Here is an 18,423-nt window from a genome sequence, read left to right on the forward strand (position 1 = left end):
GCAAGTGGAAATCAAAGCACTAGTTTATCTCTAGTTTGGGAGTCGAGCCTCCCTAATTTTAAGGAAGTCGTTGGAGGCTTCAGTCATATAATTAGAGAGGCCTAGGATCTCAATATTATTTGGACTCTTGATTGTAAAAATTTACTTTATTTTCGAGCTGCAAGACTTGTGATAGTTGTTGATGTAATCCATTGTTTTTTATAATAAGAATGAGTTTTGTTTTGAGCTAGCACTGAGTTAACTCAGAGGGCTGAAGCTCTTGGGTTAGGGCCCAATCCTAGCAGCTAAGGCTCCTCTTTACTGTACCTGTATGCTAGAGTAGATCCACAGTTTAATCGTTCATTTGCTTAAGTAGCTGCATTTTCATTACAGTAGTGTAGAGTAGATTGGTTGTGTTTCAGATTTCTAGTTATCACATAAGCTTTGGAGTTTGTTGTCTTGATTTAGTACTTGGTTCATTTCATTGTTATCGTCTTCAATCACTCTCTTTCTGTAATAGATCTCACTCATATTCAAATTTCCTTCAACACGAAATACTTAAGTGTGAGCCAATAAATCACCCCTTAAGCGGATTATACCTGTAGATCTCCTTACAATTCGATCCACAACAAACCTAACAAATCACCGTCCGATTTATTTCAACACTTGAAGTTATTCTCTCTAGATCTCCACCATCGATTTGTCTAGCTTGATCCAACAACTATAGTGAATTATTCCACCTACTTTATGCGCTCCAAATCTCCACCGTTGATCTGTCGCACCCTTGATCAAACGATTATCATGTCACCTGATCGCCAACCAGCTGGGCCGATCTCCACCATTGATCAATCCCACCTGATCCAACATCTATCGCGTAATATCGCACGGATTCTCGCATGGTTGATATCCACCCGAGAGCATGCGATAAAAGTGGTTTTCTCGTGCTATGTGTCACCCAGTTAGGCTAATCGCACAAAATTTTCGAATTTCGCTTACAGCCTTGAGGGCGCGCGAGAAATTGTTTACCGCCTACGAGAACTCGCTCCATCATTCCACGTGTTTTTCCCGCGATAAGATCTCCACCATCAATCCTTCGTTAATCCTGTCCATCCATCTATTCACTCAATCTCACACGATAGGATCTCCACCATTCATCTTCCGATTAGTCTTGTTCGTTCATCTCTTGACTTAAACCTCCCGCGATAGGATCTCTGCCATTCATCTTCCGATTAGTCTTGTTCATCCCTCTCTTGACTTAACCTCTCGCGGTAAGATCTCCGCCATTCATCTCCTGTTAATATTATTCGTCCATATATTCACTCAATCCCCTGTGATAAGATCTCCGCCATTCATCTCTCCTTAACCCTGTTTGTCCATTTATTCACGTAATCTTCTCCGATAAGATCTCCGCTGCTCCTTTCCCGTTAATATTGTTCCCAATTGATCCAAAGGTCTTATGCACTTCTGCTTTGTTACGTCTCCCTTTCACTAATTTCAATCTTTGCTTGCTCTTCCGCTTAACTCCTTGCATTCTTGATTTTACCTAAACACCAAAAACGTGAAAACAAAGTTAGTTTAGTTTCCTTGCTTACAAATTAGTTTGGTTTGATGCTCTTTACTTCTGTAACTTAGATATTAGCATTAGGTTAGTGTTGATTTAACAATTCTGCTTAGTTTAGCTGTTTAACCGATTAATTAGGATATGGTGTGATTTAGCATTGCATGTTGTTTTCTTCATTACTGCAGTAGAGTAAGCTCTCTTAGAATAGATTTGCTCTTCTTCCATTAAACAGTCAAGATTCTTCTGACTCTATAGAAGTCTGGCTTGGAACCCCTGGGGTCTCTTGCCAGATGAACAAGTGACAATAGGCAGGACCTTCACTTCTACTTGTGCATATAGCACTATCACCTCCACATTTGTATGAACCCCAGGTTGATAAGTAACACTGGTAGCCCAAGAGTTGCAGCATCCTTGCTGCAATATTGGAACTCACCAGCCATAGGTTGTTGATGAGCAACATACGAGTTAAAAGGATGTTGAGCCTGTTGACCCTAGACATATGGGTTTTGCACCTGCTGTCCATGGGCATATGGGTTTTGAACATGTTGGCCCTAGACATAAGGATTTTGGACCTGTTGTCCTTGGGCAAGAGGATTTTGGACCTGTTGCCCTTGGACATGAGGATTTTGGGCCTGCTGTTACAGGACTTGACCCTGACCTTATCCTGGCAAAGGTTGACCCTGTTGATATGCATATAAGGGTTGATGCCGCTCGGGTTGGCATTGCTGCTGCAAGGGATGACCTTACGCCTACAAAATCTATCCATGTGGCTGTAGAGGTTGGCCTTATGAAGACATAGGTTGGGAGCTTTGTTGAACATACTGCATTTATGGTTGCATGGTTTGCTGCAACTGCTGCGAGGGTTGCCCCTACGGCTGTTGCAGTGGCCCCTGTTATTGCATCATCGGACCCCGCTGCTGCATGGATGGCCCTTGCTGCAACAAAGGTTTCCCTTATTTTTGCAGAGGTTGTCCTTGCTGCTACAAGGGTACTTGGACAGTTCCCAGATTGAAACCTTGAAAATTTCCAAACTGTATCTGGCCACAGCCACCGGGAATGGTGGCCGGACAAGGTTGAATGTACTGCCCAGGCTGAAGGACGTAAGGTGGATGTACCATTCCTTGGGAACCATATGGAACATAAGGAGTTTGGTACTGAACCTGAGCCTCATAAGGCTGTTGATACTAGAAATTGCTTAACCCAGATGGACCAACGTGATTTTGGACCTTTTGGTATTGGACATTGCTTGATCTAGTAGGATGAACAGGTTTTTGAATAACACCAGAAGAAGGCTGGTTCACCCCAACCATGTGATCATGCGAGCTACTAACATTAGTTGTGCCTGACACCATAGAGACATTCAGATTGTGCCCCCAAGTGGTGGCACAACTTGTGCACTTACTGGAGGGACCAAAGGACTGACAGAGGTAGGACTCAAGACTGTCGGTTGCACCAGACGGGTGACTTGGACTAACGAGATAAGAGGATTCAGAATGGTGGGTTGTACCAGGCCTGAAGTAACTATAGAAATCAACCTCTGTTGGGGGGTTGGATTTGGAATGAGTGGACCCGTGGTAGGCATCGCACCAGACACCCAAACAGGATTATGATAAAGCGAAGAGGCACTAGGTGTACTTGAGACCAACTGTGCTAAAGTCACATAATTAGGAGGTAAGTTTTGATAAACACTGATGGGAATGCTTCCTATGTAGGGAAAACCTTCTGGAGGAAACTGATCTTCTTCCTCTTTGACAGTGTGTGGAGTGGAAACCTCCGAGTGACTCGAAGAGGAGACTGGAAATTCGCCTTCGGGTTCCATGGGTGGAAAAAAGTGATGACGAACGACCGAAGATGTTCGAGGGGATAATTCCAAAGGAATACTCGGCTGATCGTACAGACTGTATGGATGCTACGGTGATATCACAACAGGGTCGAACAAAGGATTCAGAGGATAAACAACCAGTCCAAGTTGACCGTCAGGGGTCGGCTGACTCTCGGGAGTCTGGATAGGATTATCCGGAGATTCCAGGCCAATATCAGAAAGTGACCCAGTATCTGAGGGAGGTGGAGGATGAGATGACAAAGGTTGAATGCTCAGAACAATTCCAAGTTCAACACCTTGGTCCTCAAGTGACTGCGGTAATTCAGGAAATGGCTCCTCAGACAATCTTTCAGATGGAGGAGAGGAAGAGGAACTAGGTGAACCAGACGGTTCAACCACGATGGCTTCACCTCAAATAATAGGAACAAAGAGATAAATTCCAAGGCTTTAAATGTACTTTAAAAGGAATACTCATGATTTGGTCTATAAAAGTCTAACAAGGATGTCATGAGATCGTGGGAAACAATGTTTTTAGAAACGTAAACAAACTGATGCTCTTTCATATTTTAAGAGTTGAGAAAGAAGCAAAGGTGACTCTATCACTTTCGATTTGAAGCGAGCTTGAAAGGACAAGTGCTCGAATGATATTTTAAGCTTAAAGGGTAAAAAATATCAAATGACTACTTAGGATGATCTAGGTAAAAGGATTACCAGGTAACTGTGAACTAAAGAATACCTCCTAGCAAACCGATAAGTACGAACAAACGATCTCCCCAAATGTTGTGTTTGGTGTATCACGTTTACAAGGCAACAGACTCAGCTTCCTATGGATAAAGGATTGCAGCCTAGTGGGGTCTCCTGTTATATACTCGACGGCACGAGGAGCACAAATCCGTACTAGTGTTTTCTAGTGCAAAAGCGAATGACAGTTGTTAGGTTTAAAGACGCCAGAACATGTCTCTAGCCTAGACCTTCTAGATGTGATCATTAGGTTTTAAGTGCGCCTTAGGTTAATTGAGCTCATTTTAAAGATTATCTTGAATTATGTCTCGGTTTTCAGGCCTTAGCGATGTGACTCGAAAAATCTTGTATGCAACTAAATGAGACAAGACTCTCTCAATTCGATGAATTGTTTACACTAGATACAGTAGAAAACACAATCAAATGCAAACAACCAAGCAATTGAAAGAAAAATGATTTTTTCACTACTTCACTTTTTGAAAACAAAATAATGAAAAATGCTTCCCAATTCCTATTTTCCTAAAAAGTGCACTTCCAGCAGTCCTTTCAAAGGTAAAGAGAATTCTTTTTCTTCTCAAATGCAAATGAAACTCTAGTCTCCAATGATGCTAACTAACGTAACACATTGATGCAACAAACTAGAATTGAGTACTTTTCATGAAATGAAAAAACTGAATTTTTCGTAAAACACTTCAATGAAAAGTTTTCGAGAAAATCAACCCTCAAGCAAATGAAAAGACACAAAAATATCTTCTTCCAAACCAATGATGCAATGAATCTACCAAAAACAAGATAAGCAATGTGATCTATGATGGAAAAGAGATGTTTAAACAATCAAACGGAACTCTTCAAACTTGAATGATGGAGATCAAAGCAATAAGAGGACTACAATTGAAATGCAAGGAGTAAATTCACCAACAACTTGACTCATTGAGTTCATGATCAATGGGATGGATAAAAACCTAGATGTCCTAGAGCCATTAACCATCCAAAGACTCAAGAAATCAAGAAAAATAAGGCAAATTAACAAGCAAATAAACCAAGCCAAATCAAGCTTTCCAGTTAGGGGAGAAATAGCCTAAAACAAGCTAAGAGGTAGAAATCAAGAGAGAAAGACACATTGGTTAAGATCTGGGGTAAACCCTAATATCCACCTACAGGCATCAGTGCGACTGCCTAATTGACAACAAGTGCCAGAGGGGGTAGACGCGACTGTTTTGACGAAACTCGATCCGATCGGCGTGACTTTTTTGCCTAAAAACCGTGTTGGCCGAGTATTTAAAGGAAAAAAATAAAAAAATTCTTCAGGTAAAAACCAAACTTGCTACTATAAATTTCAGACTTAGAGCAGTAAACCAGGCAAAGAAGAGAAGACTAGAGGGAAATGGTGATACTAGAAAAGTTCACACAAAACCATGAAATTACAATCAATCAAATAGAAGGATCATTTTCCCCAGCGAAGTCGCCAATTTATGATGCAGGTAAATTCTAAGTGTGGACACAAACAATTCCTCTAGCTCGAGAGAGTGGGTCTAGTCACAAATAAATAATGTATGGAATATTCATTAGGCTAGAATCAATTAGGAGGGCCTACCTATTAGAATGCTATTCCAATTGGTGATGATCTTTCTTCCTTTCTCTAGCTATCTTTCGTTTCCTTCCTTCGCACACCTGAAACAAGCAAACAACAACAAACAACAAATGTAATAGCATACAATATTGTATCCAGCCTACTTAACAGGTCAAGAAACATTAAGCCATAATATGTGAGATGACATTTCATGTAGGAGATCAATCGATAGTTGCATCTATATTAGTTCAAGAAGAGATTACAACCAATGCCTTGAGGTTGCTATTCTCCTCCGACATATATGGGTTCCCACACTTTTGCTAGCATCTCATGGATAGCCTCAACAATGGTAGTCTCAAGGCTCTTCCCTTTAGTATTCACACCAAACCAAACTCACAATTCTCCCTTAAACACAAAATAGAAAGCTACAAACTATGGGTAGCTTGCTGACTACTCCAAAATCGAAACTTTAGCCAGAACTTAATTAGGACTAAAAGTTAACACTAGGTTTTGCTTGGGAAAAAGAGAGGTTTATATAGCTAGGATGGAGGGGAGATGGTTCCTCTTCTCATGGGAGAAGGCCTTATCTCTTGGATTAGTTCCATCTTAGTAGGGGAAAGGAGCCCAAACTGATCTCTTCGACTCCATCTAGCCTAACCATTTACTAGAATTCTGTTATGAAGCTTCTAGAGCTGGAAGCTTCGGCTCCATACTTAAAAAAAATTCCAAAAGAGGATTGGCGTGACTGAGAAAGGGCTCAGTTGATCCTACCGGTGCTAGGGACAGTTGTAAACCCTACATATCAGTGCGAGGAAGACATAGGTCATTAGCACTGGTCTTGTAAACTGGGATAAACAAAAGATTTTTGAAAATGATGCAAAAGGGAATTGTTTTGCTCATGAAGAGGGACACAATGGGAGTTTCTTCATGATAGGAAAGCATGTCGAGAATACTGTAGAGGTCCTCCAGGATCGTAGATGGGAAGTACAGGTACAATGACAAAATGTTGTGTAACACATCTGTAATTGTCGGTTTGCATAATCCAATCACCATATCATATATGTCCTTTAGTTGCACTTCCATAAAACCCAACATAAGTACTTTTTCTTGAACTACATTTTTTTGGGGATAATTAGTATTTCTAAGAAATGCTAACCCTCTAGGTTTGGTAGCTAACCTAGAAACAATAGTTAAAACAATTCACTATTTTTCCTATGAACGACAGATAAGAGAAAGAATATAAGGAGCCAACCTGCAACTTCCGCTTGATTCCACGCTTGATCCCTCTCTCCTTTGACTGATCTTGCTACTCCTCCCCATACTTAACACGCTTGGAGAGTACCTATGTAATTACAGAAACAAAGACCCGTCAAAGCATAATGATCCATAATTCATAAATAACATAGAATCGAAAGTATGATAAACATATGAATGCATTCACAAATTACACAAACATAGGGGAAAAATCTTGAAAAGATTTATTAATAGAAAGAAGGATTACAACCCATGATTTTGATCCAGCGCCATCCTTCCAGCTTCAAACCTTCTTCACCTCATGAACAACAAGAAATTCCAACATTACCACAATACTTAGCCTCAATACTAAAACCATCAGCACCTCCTTACAACTCAGAACTATTCAGCCTCTAGATCTCTTGGATGAGTGATCCATTTATAGATGAGTGAAGGAGGTTGGGTCATCAATGATGATGATGAATGCCTTTCTATTTTTAGGAATTGGTTCCATGAAAGAGGGAGATAGGAGGTTGATGTTTCCTAATTCCTTTTGTCATCCTTGGGCGAACTCAGAGGGGCAGGTGGCACTTTAGAAATTTCTAGAGGTTTCCATGAATAACTGATTCTTCAAACTCTCCTGGAACTTTGCCCAAGCTCGCTCATTAGAGGCTAAAGAGGGCATTAGTGTGATGCATAGCACTTAGTTAGTGTGGCACCTACAATGCATTGCAACCTAATGAAGGGCTTCCTACAATGATCTCTTTAGAGACACTTTTTGGATGAATTTTGTGATGGAACTTCTTTGGGAGTGAGGCATTCATATGACTAAGTTCTTTAGGGCATGAAACAACTATATTAGGGGTTGATGAACCCTAATAACATCGACATGTAAGTTGGGGTTGATGTGCCCAAATAAATCTGTAATAGTTGCCCCCTAAAGCATGAGGTCGTAAATATCTATGTTGGGTGAAATTTTTTATCATAAGGATCAGAAGTTTCGAAACGGAAGGCGACCTGCATCAATTACAATAAAATACAACATGATAATCTGATTTTCCTCATGAACTAGCTGAGGGAGGCATTCCCATGCTCAGCTTATAAACTTTCATTACATGTACATAGATCAGATAGTCGTCTACAGATATAGACTTATGATTCTACAGATATAGATTTGTGATCCATGATTAGGATGACCATCTGTGTAAAGCCTTTGTACATTTGATTTGGTACTCCTGAATATATCGCAGCCCGGATGGATGAAACTAGATCTGGGGTCTTCAATCTCATTCAATCTTCACTCAATGTACAAGTCTAACCATGTGAATAGATGTTCTAAGGTCGAACATGGAGAGACATCGCCTGATTACCAGCCAATGATGTAAGCTGTTAACAAACGCGAGAGGGATCACTGATAATAAAGATGATCCTCAAGGTACTACAATACATTTTGCATGGTGTGAATAAATGATTTGATGTCGAACACCATGCAAAATCTTTCGATCGAAGGCCATTGATGTCAACCTGTCGCTGGAAGCGAGAAACTTGCTATTGATGTATGCAAGCTTCAAAGCACTGAAAGGGTGTTTCTAAGTCAACTTCTTGGATGATGAGTTGATGTCGACAAGAAGCGACTCGTCATAGGAGGGCCTTGATGTATCGCACATCTACGGCACGAAACAATGTAAATGATTTTTGGAGATGAGAATCGACTGACAACACAAAGTTCAGGAATGGTAGTTATGAAAATGAAGGTTTATAGTATTGCAACAGATGAAGTTTTAACTGGATAATTTCTCTTGAACATATCAATGACACTGAGATGAATTGGTAGCGTTGACCCAAAACAAAAGTAATGGATGGCGTGATAGACCAACGGTATGATAACCATCAAATGGAATGACCCAACTCAACTTAGTCACGGAGATGAAGTGAAAGTGTCATGTTCAAGAGCGACGCGCTACCATAAGTTTTCAAGACTTTTCCCATTTTCCCCAGTCATTGCTGACTAGTACCTCTTTATTTTTTATCAAGCTTGAGGAGGATAACATATGCTTGTTATACAATTCACCCTTCCGGCAAACCCATCACTATTTGATGTTTTAACGAGTCTAGCAAAGGTGAAACTCAGTCTTGTCTAGATGGACAAATTTGTCGCTATTATGATATTTTAACGAGTTTAACGACAAAGATAACTCGGTCCTTTTCATGTTTATAGAGTTTGAAAAGGGACGGAAATAAAACTCTACAAGTTCTTTTTCGTAAATTTGTCTCTGAAGTCCAAAAAAGCATAAAACAATACAAGAGAGAACCTATTGATCATGTTTGACCAACGAGTACCTTTTTTGTAGTTAATCTATCTCAGCCCGAAGAAGGGGTAAAACTATAATGGGTAGATATTGATTCTAATCCATTAATGAGCTAGAAACTACAAGTGCTTAGCAATCTTTTCATGTTTAGAGAGTCTGAAAAGAGCCTAAAGAGGACTCGATTTTGAGGAACGAGTGGTGTCTAGGGTAGCAACTGGTTCCGGTGATGTTGGAACTTCTCAAAACATTTTGATTTATGTGAAGAGGCTGGCTAATAAAACCACTCATTGCCACTGTTCCTCAAAAAAGGATAAAACAACCAAGTGAAAGTGTATGATCCGCCAAAGAGATAGTGGTGATGGAATGAAACAACCAAGGCTCATCTGATAGAAAAGGACAATAAAATGGCAATCACAAGGGTTGAAAATGGAAATGGGTTCATTTTTACACAAGCTTGAACCATAGGGAACTATGCTTGGATTCAGTTTCATGTTTACACAAGCTTGAAATGAAAAAACTATGCTTGAATTCAGTTTCATTTTTACACAAGCTCGAAATGAAAAACTATGCTTGAAATTGGTTTACATGCCCCCAACATGATGAAAGGGAGAGTCTCTTGTAACCTAGATGGAAATCGCTGTAGTGAAGCAAGACGGTTATCTAACACCTTTGTGTCTTCATCCAGATAGACAAAGGTGAATGGGGTGATTCCCTTCACATAACCCACAGGGAAACTTAACTTTACCATTAGGTGCATGCCCCTTAAGATTCATTACATTTACCTAAGTAGCCTACTAGCGGCTATGATGTAGATGGAATGAAGGTTCACTTACGAGATAAAGTGAAAGACTCGACTTGGAACTTTGCTCCAGGCGACCTTGTTTCATTTTTTAATGAGCTTGACATAAGACAAGGAACTCTGCTCAGATTCCTTATTTCATTTTTTAGCGAGGTTGAAACAAGACCAGGATTTATCCTCATATTCTTTGTGTCATTTTTTAACGAGGTTGACACAAGACAAGGAACTATCCTCATAGCCTGTTTCATTTTTTAATGAGGTTGACACAGTAAAAGAACTATCCTCATATCCTTGGTTTCATTTTTTAACGAGGTTGACACAAGATAAGGAACTATCCTCATGAACCTATTTCATTTTTTACCGAGGTTGACACAGTAAAAGAACCATCCTCGTACTCCTTGTTTCATTTTTTAACAAGGTTGACACAAGACAACGAACTATCCTCGGGATCTGTTTCATTTTTTAGTGAGGTTGACACAGTAAAAGAACTATCCTCATGTTCCTTATTTCATTTTTTAACGAGGTTGACACAAGACAAGGAATTATCCTCGAACTCCTTGTTTCATTTTTTAAACGAGGTTGACCCAAGACAACGAACTATCCTCAGAACCTTATCACAACTCATAAGAGGTCATGAAGGAGATATCTAGTTCCAATGCCCCCAGTGCATGATGTACAACATCACTGAATTGATCGTCAGTTGACGTAGTTATGGAACAGGTTGCCACATAATGAACCCATGGCAGGGATAATACCATTGGTATAAAAGGACCATTTAGGGATGATGGTTGACAAGAAGCCATATTTGGACCGGGAAATGAAAGCTGGTCAACGATGACAATTATGCCTTCATGCGGGAAACAAATCACTCAAAAGAGTGTTGAAACAATAGCTCTTGTGTCATAAACATATTCGCTCCCAAGAAGTAAACTGTAATCTAAAGGTCCTGGGACTACCATCACGTTCAAATAAATGGTTTTTTGTCCCAAAGTAAGGGGTAACCGAGGGAGGATCCCTAATGGTCGATTGGTTCCTTTGTTAAAAGCCAATAGATTCTAGGTAACTGGCACAAGCGGCGGTGAACCGAGCACTTGCAAAGCAGGTGAGGAGAGGATACTCACTGATGCACCTTCATCTATAATAGTGCCAGATACAATCACATTATAAACTTGTACTATGATCTGGAAAGGCACATAAGAAGGAAGGCAGAATCTAGCCAGTCGATTTCAATCAAAGGAAGTGACTAGACTACTTGAAGGGGGTACCGTAAAAACGAGAGGATTAACCCCTTGAGTTACACGAACTGGAGGATTTTCCTCCTGTATTGATGGAACAGGAGGATTTCCCCCAAGCTCATTAGAATCTGAAGAAACAAAAAGAACCTGAGTGGTATCATTTTCAATCTCTTCAGGAAAGGTACGATTCACTGAAGGTGAAATCGGGTCAACTATTACCTCAGCCCGTTGAATTGGGTCGGGTATAGACTCATAGGATTCACTTTCAGAGAGAGTGGGTTTGACCGACGGTTGATTTGAGTCAGTCAATTCATCAACTAGTGAAGGATTTAGGGATAGTTTCCTGTAACCAGATGGAAGTCGTTGCGGTGAAGCAGGATGATTAGCCAACACCTTCTTGGTTTCATCCAAATAGGGACAAAGGTGAATGGGATGATTCCCTTTACATAACCTACATGGAAACTTAACTTTCCCCTTCTTTCCATGATCTTTACTGCCACTAGTTGATGGTGTGTTACCAACATGATCTCTAGAAGTTGATGACAAAGGATGATGTGAACAAGAAGACCATTCTTCTAAGATCTGAGGAATATCAGGACAATTTCGAAGAAGATGGTCTCCCGCATAAAGTTTGCATGGATATCGAAAGTTGTGAGGCTTGACGGATGGTTTCTCATCAGATTTTGCATTCAAATGTTGGGTCCCTATAATACTAGTGATTACCCCATTACTATTGTAGTTATACCCCTTATTAATATTGTTGTGCTCCTATTGCCCCCATATTGTTATTACTGTGCCCCATAGAATCCCTCTATTTTTATTTTTGTGGCTTTATATTATTATTGTTAGGTCGGCTGGATTATATTGTGACTCCTTAGACTCCTATATATAGAAAGGAGGTTTTGTCATTTGAATCATCCAAGAATTGTTCATTTATCTAATGTAAAGGAGGTTTCCCCCTCGAAGAGGCTGAATTCTAAGGCGTTGATCTATCTTTTCTATCTTTTCTTGAGCTGGTTTCATAACATTTGGTATCAGAGCTTTGGATTCTAGGGTTTCGTTGCTCCAAACAGGTCATCGTGGCATTTTCGCTATAACGTTTTTCTGACGTTTCAGAAGTCGCAAAAAAAACCCGTTTGAGAAGAAATCGCGTTGAACCTTGGGTCCGAATTTCAGAGCTTTTTGCGCGATATTTGCAGAGATATGATCTGAGGAAGTTGGTCTTTTTGCAGACTCCTGAATTACATTCAAAATAGGTGACCTGGGGAAAATCGTCATAACTTTCTCTCTGGGGATCGGATTGAAATTTCATCAGAAGGTACAGAAAGAGGACGGACTTTAGTTTCTTGTATGCATGTTTCAGATCCAAAGGTCGAAACAATGACTCGTGGCACGTCGTACAAGTTGGTCACAAAGATGTTGGGTTATGACTTTGAAATCATCTACAAAAAAGGGAAGCAAAATGTGGTGGCAGATGCACTCTCAAGAAAGGATGAGGATGTGGAAGCATTGTTGTGCGCCATTTCTATTATCCAATCTAGTTAGATAATAGAAATGGCACACAACAATGCTTCCACATCCTCATCCTTTCTTGAGAGTGCATCTGCCACCACATTTTGCTTCCCTTTTTTGTAGATGATTTCAAAGTCATAACCCAACATCTTTGTGACCCACTTTTGTTGCTCTTCAGAGGATAATCTTTGTTGTAAAAAGTATTTAAGGCTATCATGATCCGTTTTTACCTTGAAGTGTCTACCCATTAGGTAGGGTCGCCATTTCTTAAGTGCATGGAGTATTGCCAACATTTCCTTCTCATAAATAGCTTTGCTTAAAAATTTTCCCTTGATTGGACGACTTTCAAAAGCAATGGGTATTTCATCTTGCATTAGAAAAGCACCAATTCCATTTCCTGAAGCATCACATTCCACAATAAAAGTTTTTGTGAAGTCCGGTGTAGCTAAGACCGGTGCTTGGCACATTGCCTCTTTAAGATGTTCAAAGGCCTTTGTTGCTTCCAGAGTCCATGAAAATGCATCTTTCTTCAATAATGTTGTTAGAGGTGCTGCTATTCTCCCATAATTCTTAACAAACTTGTGATAATACCCTATCAACCCATTTGAGAAGAAATCGCGTTGATCTATCTTTTCTATCTTTTCTTGAGCTGGTTTCATAACATTTGGTATCAGAGCTTTGGATTCTAGGGTTTCGCTGCTCCAAACAGGTCATCGTGGCATTTTCGCTATAACTTTTTTTTGTGACGTTTCAGAAGTCGCAAAAAAAAACCCATTTGAGAAGAAATTGCACTGAACCTTGGGTCCGAATTTCAGAGCTTTTGCGCGATATTTGCGGAGATATGATCTGAGGAAGTTGGTCTTTTTGCAGACTCCTGAATTACATTCAAAACAGGTGACCTGGGGAAAATCGTCATAACTTTCTCTCTGGGGATCAGATTGAAATTTCGTAAGAAGGTACAGAAAGAGGACGGACTGTAGTTTCTTGTATGCATGTTTCAGATCCAAAGGTTGAAACAGTGACTCGTGGCACGTCGTACAAGTTCGCTCTACTGAACTAGTCTATAAGCAAGTCACTGTGGGAGATTTCACATAACTCTTCCTTGGAGAATCCAATTTGGTCAGACTTGTGGCATTGGAAAGAGGACACAGAGGGCTACTACAGCTTACAAATTCAGAACTAGATGATTGGAAAGTACAGAGATACATCAGAGGCAATATCAAGCTCCTACAAAGTGAAAAAAGGTGTGTATATTTTCTTAAAATTTTGCTTAAGCTTGGTTTGAAAATTTATTTTGAAGGAATTCAAAGGGCATAGTAGAGCATTATTATCGGTAACTGATGCCCCGAGGAAAGAAAATGCAAACACCTAGTAAGGAACCTGAAAGCTCTAGCATGACTCATGAAGAAGAGGAAGAAATGCAACATGATATATCAAAATTACAAGACAAGTGCAACAACTGTCCCTTGCACAAAAAGGAACAGAATCTAAGATGGATGGTTTAAAGAAAGATGTAGAAGCTAAGATGGATGGTTTAAAGAAAGGTGTAGAAGCTAAGATGGATGTTTAAAGAAAGGTGTAGAAGCTAAGATGATTGACGTGGAAGCTAAGATGGATGATTTGAAGATAGATTTGAAGACAGACATGGATGAATTGAAGATAAATATGAATAAGTTGCTACAAGAAATGGTCACTAATGGTGAAAGGGTAGTAAAGGAAACTCATGATGAGAACAAAAGAAATGTTAATCATGATTCCATAGATCTAATGTTGGATCGAAGACTCACCATATTCCAAAAATCGATATGAGGAAGTTTGATGGCAAGGATCCCGCCACATGGATATTACAGATGGAGCAATTCTTCGATCTCAATAATGTGCAAAACACACAAAAGGTACGTATGGCAACTTTATATTTGGAACCAAATCAGTTTGTATGGTATCAATGGCTTTGCTCTCGTAAACAATTTATCACTTGGGCAATTTTTACGGAAGAATTGATAGCACATTATGAGGATACAAAAAGCAACACTTTTTTTAGCCAATTGATAAGTCTCAAACAAAAGGGTTCAATAATGGAGCACATTGAGGAGTTCCAAAAATTGAACATAAGGGTAAAAGATATTCCAGAGGAGCATAGGATTGATGTGTTCATAGGGTCTTTAAAGGATAATATCCAACATGATGTTCGCCTTTGGGAACCTGATTCATTAGAGAAGGCATTCAGGTTAGCAAGAAAAATGGAAAGCAAAATTATGGCAACCAGGAAGCATACCACTCACAACTATAAAGACGGAAGTGTTGTTGCCCCTAGTCTTCCACAACCTATAAGGTTGACACCACAACAATTGGAAGAAAAAAGAGCAAAAGGGCTTTGTTACAGTTGTGATAGCAAATACACTAAAGGTCATAAGTGTGCTGAGAAGAAATTATTCTACATAGATTGTGAAGAGGAAGAAGAAAAGGAGCAAGAAAGGTCAAAAGAAGAGGATATACTCCAGGAACAAAGCCTAGATGAAGAACAAATAAATCCGACCATATCTTGTAATGCATTGGCGGGAATTACCACTCCTCAAACCATCAAGATAGAAGGACAAATCAAGAAGAAAAAGGTAATAGTGTTGATTGATTCAGGAAGCACCCACAATTTTATTCATTGTAAGGTAGCAAAAGAATTGAATTGCTTCCTATATCCAGCACCAGAGTGTCAAGTGATGATTGCAAATGGAGGAACAATAAATTGCTCTGGAAAGTGCCATAATATCAAGCTATCCATGGGAGAATATGTATTGACTAGCCCAATGCTTTCCATTCCAATGGGAGGTGCTGATGTTGTACTAGGAGTCCAATGGCTACAATCCCAATAGCTTTTAATTTTCAAGAACTTTTCATCAAATTTTCTACGGAAGGAAAGGAAGTTGAATTAAGGGGTATTGCAGGGAAACCAGGAAAGATAATCAGCTCTAATGGTATGACAAAGCTTCTAAAAAAGGAGCAAAGAGGTGTAATTGCACAATTATGTTCGCTAGATGTTTCCACATTGGAATCATCTATTTCTCCAGATCTCCAAAAAGTCCTGGACAATCATTCCAAGGTATTTGAGACTCCCAAAGGTCTCCCACCTATGCGTGATCATGATCATGCTATTCATCTGATTCCAGGAAGTGTTCCTCCAAACATCAGGCCGTACAGATATCCCTATGTCCAAAAGAGTGAAATTGAACGTATGGTTGCAGAAATGCTAGAGGCTGGTATAATTCAACCGAGTCAAAGTTCTTTCTCTGCTCCAGTAGTATTGGTGCACAAGAAGGATGGATCATGGCGCATGTGTCCGGATTATAGGGAGCTCAACAAGCTCACTATTAAAGATAAGTTCCCCATTCCTGTCATTGATGAATTACTGGATGAATTGCATGGATCAATTTACTTCACCAAGTTGGATCTTCGTTCAGGATATCATCAAATCAGAATGAAGATTGAAGACATTCCGAAAACAACATTTAGAACTCATGAGGGTCATTATGAATTTTTGGTCATGCCTTTTGGCCTTACCAATGCACCTTCAACATTTCAAGGTTTGATGAATTCAATTTTCAAACCATTCCTTAGAAAATTTGTGTTAGTATTTTTTGATGATATACTAATCTACAGCAAGTCTTGGAAGGATCATGTTGAACATGTTGACAAGGTGCTACAACTATTGGAGGAGAAACAATTATATGCAAAAAGATCCAAATGTTTCTTTGGAGTCCAGGAGGTGGAATATTTGGGTCATATTGTATCTCATGAAGGAGTTAAGGTAGACCCTAGCAAAATTAAAGCCATTAAGGAATGGAAAATCCCCACATCCATAAAGCATCTGCGAGGATTTCTTGGGTTGACAGGGTATTATCGCAAGTTTGTTAAGAATTATGGGAGAATAGCAGCACCTCTAACAACATTATTGAAGAAAGATGCATTTTCATGGACTCCGGAAGCAACAAAGGCCTTTGAACATCTTAAAGAGGCAATGTGCCAAGCACCGGTCTTAGCTACACCGGACTTCACAAAAACCTTTATTGTGGAATGTGATGCTTCAGGAAATGGAATTGGTGCTGTTCTAATGCAAGATGAAAGACCCATTGCTTTTGAAAGTCGTCCAATCAAGGGAAAGTTTTTAAGCAAAGCTATTTATGAGAAGGAAATGTTGGCAATACTCCATGCACTTAAGAAATGGCGACCCTACCTAATGGGAAGACACTTCAAGGTAAAAACGGATCATGATAGCCTTAAATACTTTTTAGAACAAAGATTATCCTCTGAAGAGCAACAAAAGTGGGTCACAAAGATGTTGGGTTATGACTTTGAAATCATCTACAAAAAAGGGAAGCAAAATGTGGTGGCAGATGCACTCTCAAGAAAGGATGAGGATGTGGAAGCATTGTTGTGTGCCATTTCTATTATCCAACCAGATTGGATAAACGAAGCAAGGGAGGAATGGAAGAATGACGAAGAAGTGTGGGCACTTATTCGAAAGTTACAACAAGATTCCAGTACGTTTGATACATTTAGCTGGCAAAATGATTCGTTATGGTACAAAGATCGCTTATACCTCTGTAAGAATTCCCAGCTAAAACAAAAGATTCTTATGGAATTGCACACTTCTCCCTTAGGAGGGCACTCAGGATTTTTAAAAACTTACCACAGGGTTAAGAAGGAATTTTTTTGGGATGGCCTTAAATCAGATATTCAAAAGTTTGTGGCGGAATGTTTGGTTTGCCAACAAAATAAAGTTGAAACAATTAAGACACCGGGTCTATTACAACCTTTATCCATTCCAAGCCAACGTTGGGAGGAGGTTTCAATGGATTTTATCACAGGTTTACCCAAGTCTGAGGGAAAGAGTGTCATCATGGTGGTAGTTGACAGACTTACCAAGTATGCACACTTTTGTGCATTATCACATCCATTTAAAGCCAGTACAGTTTCTACTGCATTTATGGAAACAATTCAAAAGCTACATGGAAACCCAAAGATTATTGTAAGTGACAGAGATCCCATTTTCACTGGAAATTTTTGGACAGAATTATTTTCTTGTCTTGGTACTCAGTTAGCTCATAGCTCATCTTATCATCCTCAATCTGATGGGCAAACTGAGATAGTAAACAAATGTTTGGAAGGATATCTTCGTTGCTTTGTATCTGATAAACAGACACAATGGGTCAAATGGTTGCCTCTGGCTGAATGGTGGTATAACACTTCCTTCCATACAGCAACAAAAATGACCCCATTTATGGCACTTTATGGGTATCAACCACCATCCATCACATCATATTTAAGAGAAAATTCTAAGGTTCAGGCAGTGGAACATCACATCGAACATCAACAACAAGTCCTCCAACTCTTAAAGGATAACCTCGTGTTGGCACAGAATAGAATGAAACAACAGGCAGATCAACATCGCAGTGAAAGAAGTTTTGATGTAGGTGATTGGGTATTCCTACGGCTACAACCATATAAGCAAATGTCCCTCAAGCAAGCTAAGAAGGATAATAAATTATCACCAAAGTATTATGGTCCGTACAAGGTGTTGCAAAAGATTGGTACTATGGCATACAAATTGGAGCTTCCTGCAGCTTCTCGATTGCACCCAGTTTTCCATGTTTCATGTTTAAAGAAGGTT

At 39.6% G+C, this 18,423-nt stretch overlaps 1 pseudogene; it reads left to right on the forward strand.

The window, feature by feature from the left end:
- Window positions 1-2,369: 2,369 nt before the first annotated feature.
- Window positions 2,370-18,423, forward strand: part of LOC149226641 (GDSL esterase/lipase LTL1 pseudogene) — a 43,755-nt pseudogene continuing 27,701 nt past the window's right edge.

This window comes from Pinus tabuliformis, chromosome J (genome assembly GCF_031772625.1).
Source record: "Pinus tabuliformis cultivar Carrire ecotype Pingquan chromosome J, CPIR1, whole genome shotgun sequence".
Classification (NCBI taxonomy): domain Eukaryota; kingdom Viridiplantae; phylum Streptophyta; class Pinopsida; order Pinales; family Pinaceae; genus Pinus; species Pinus tabuliformis.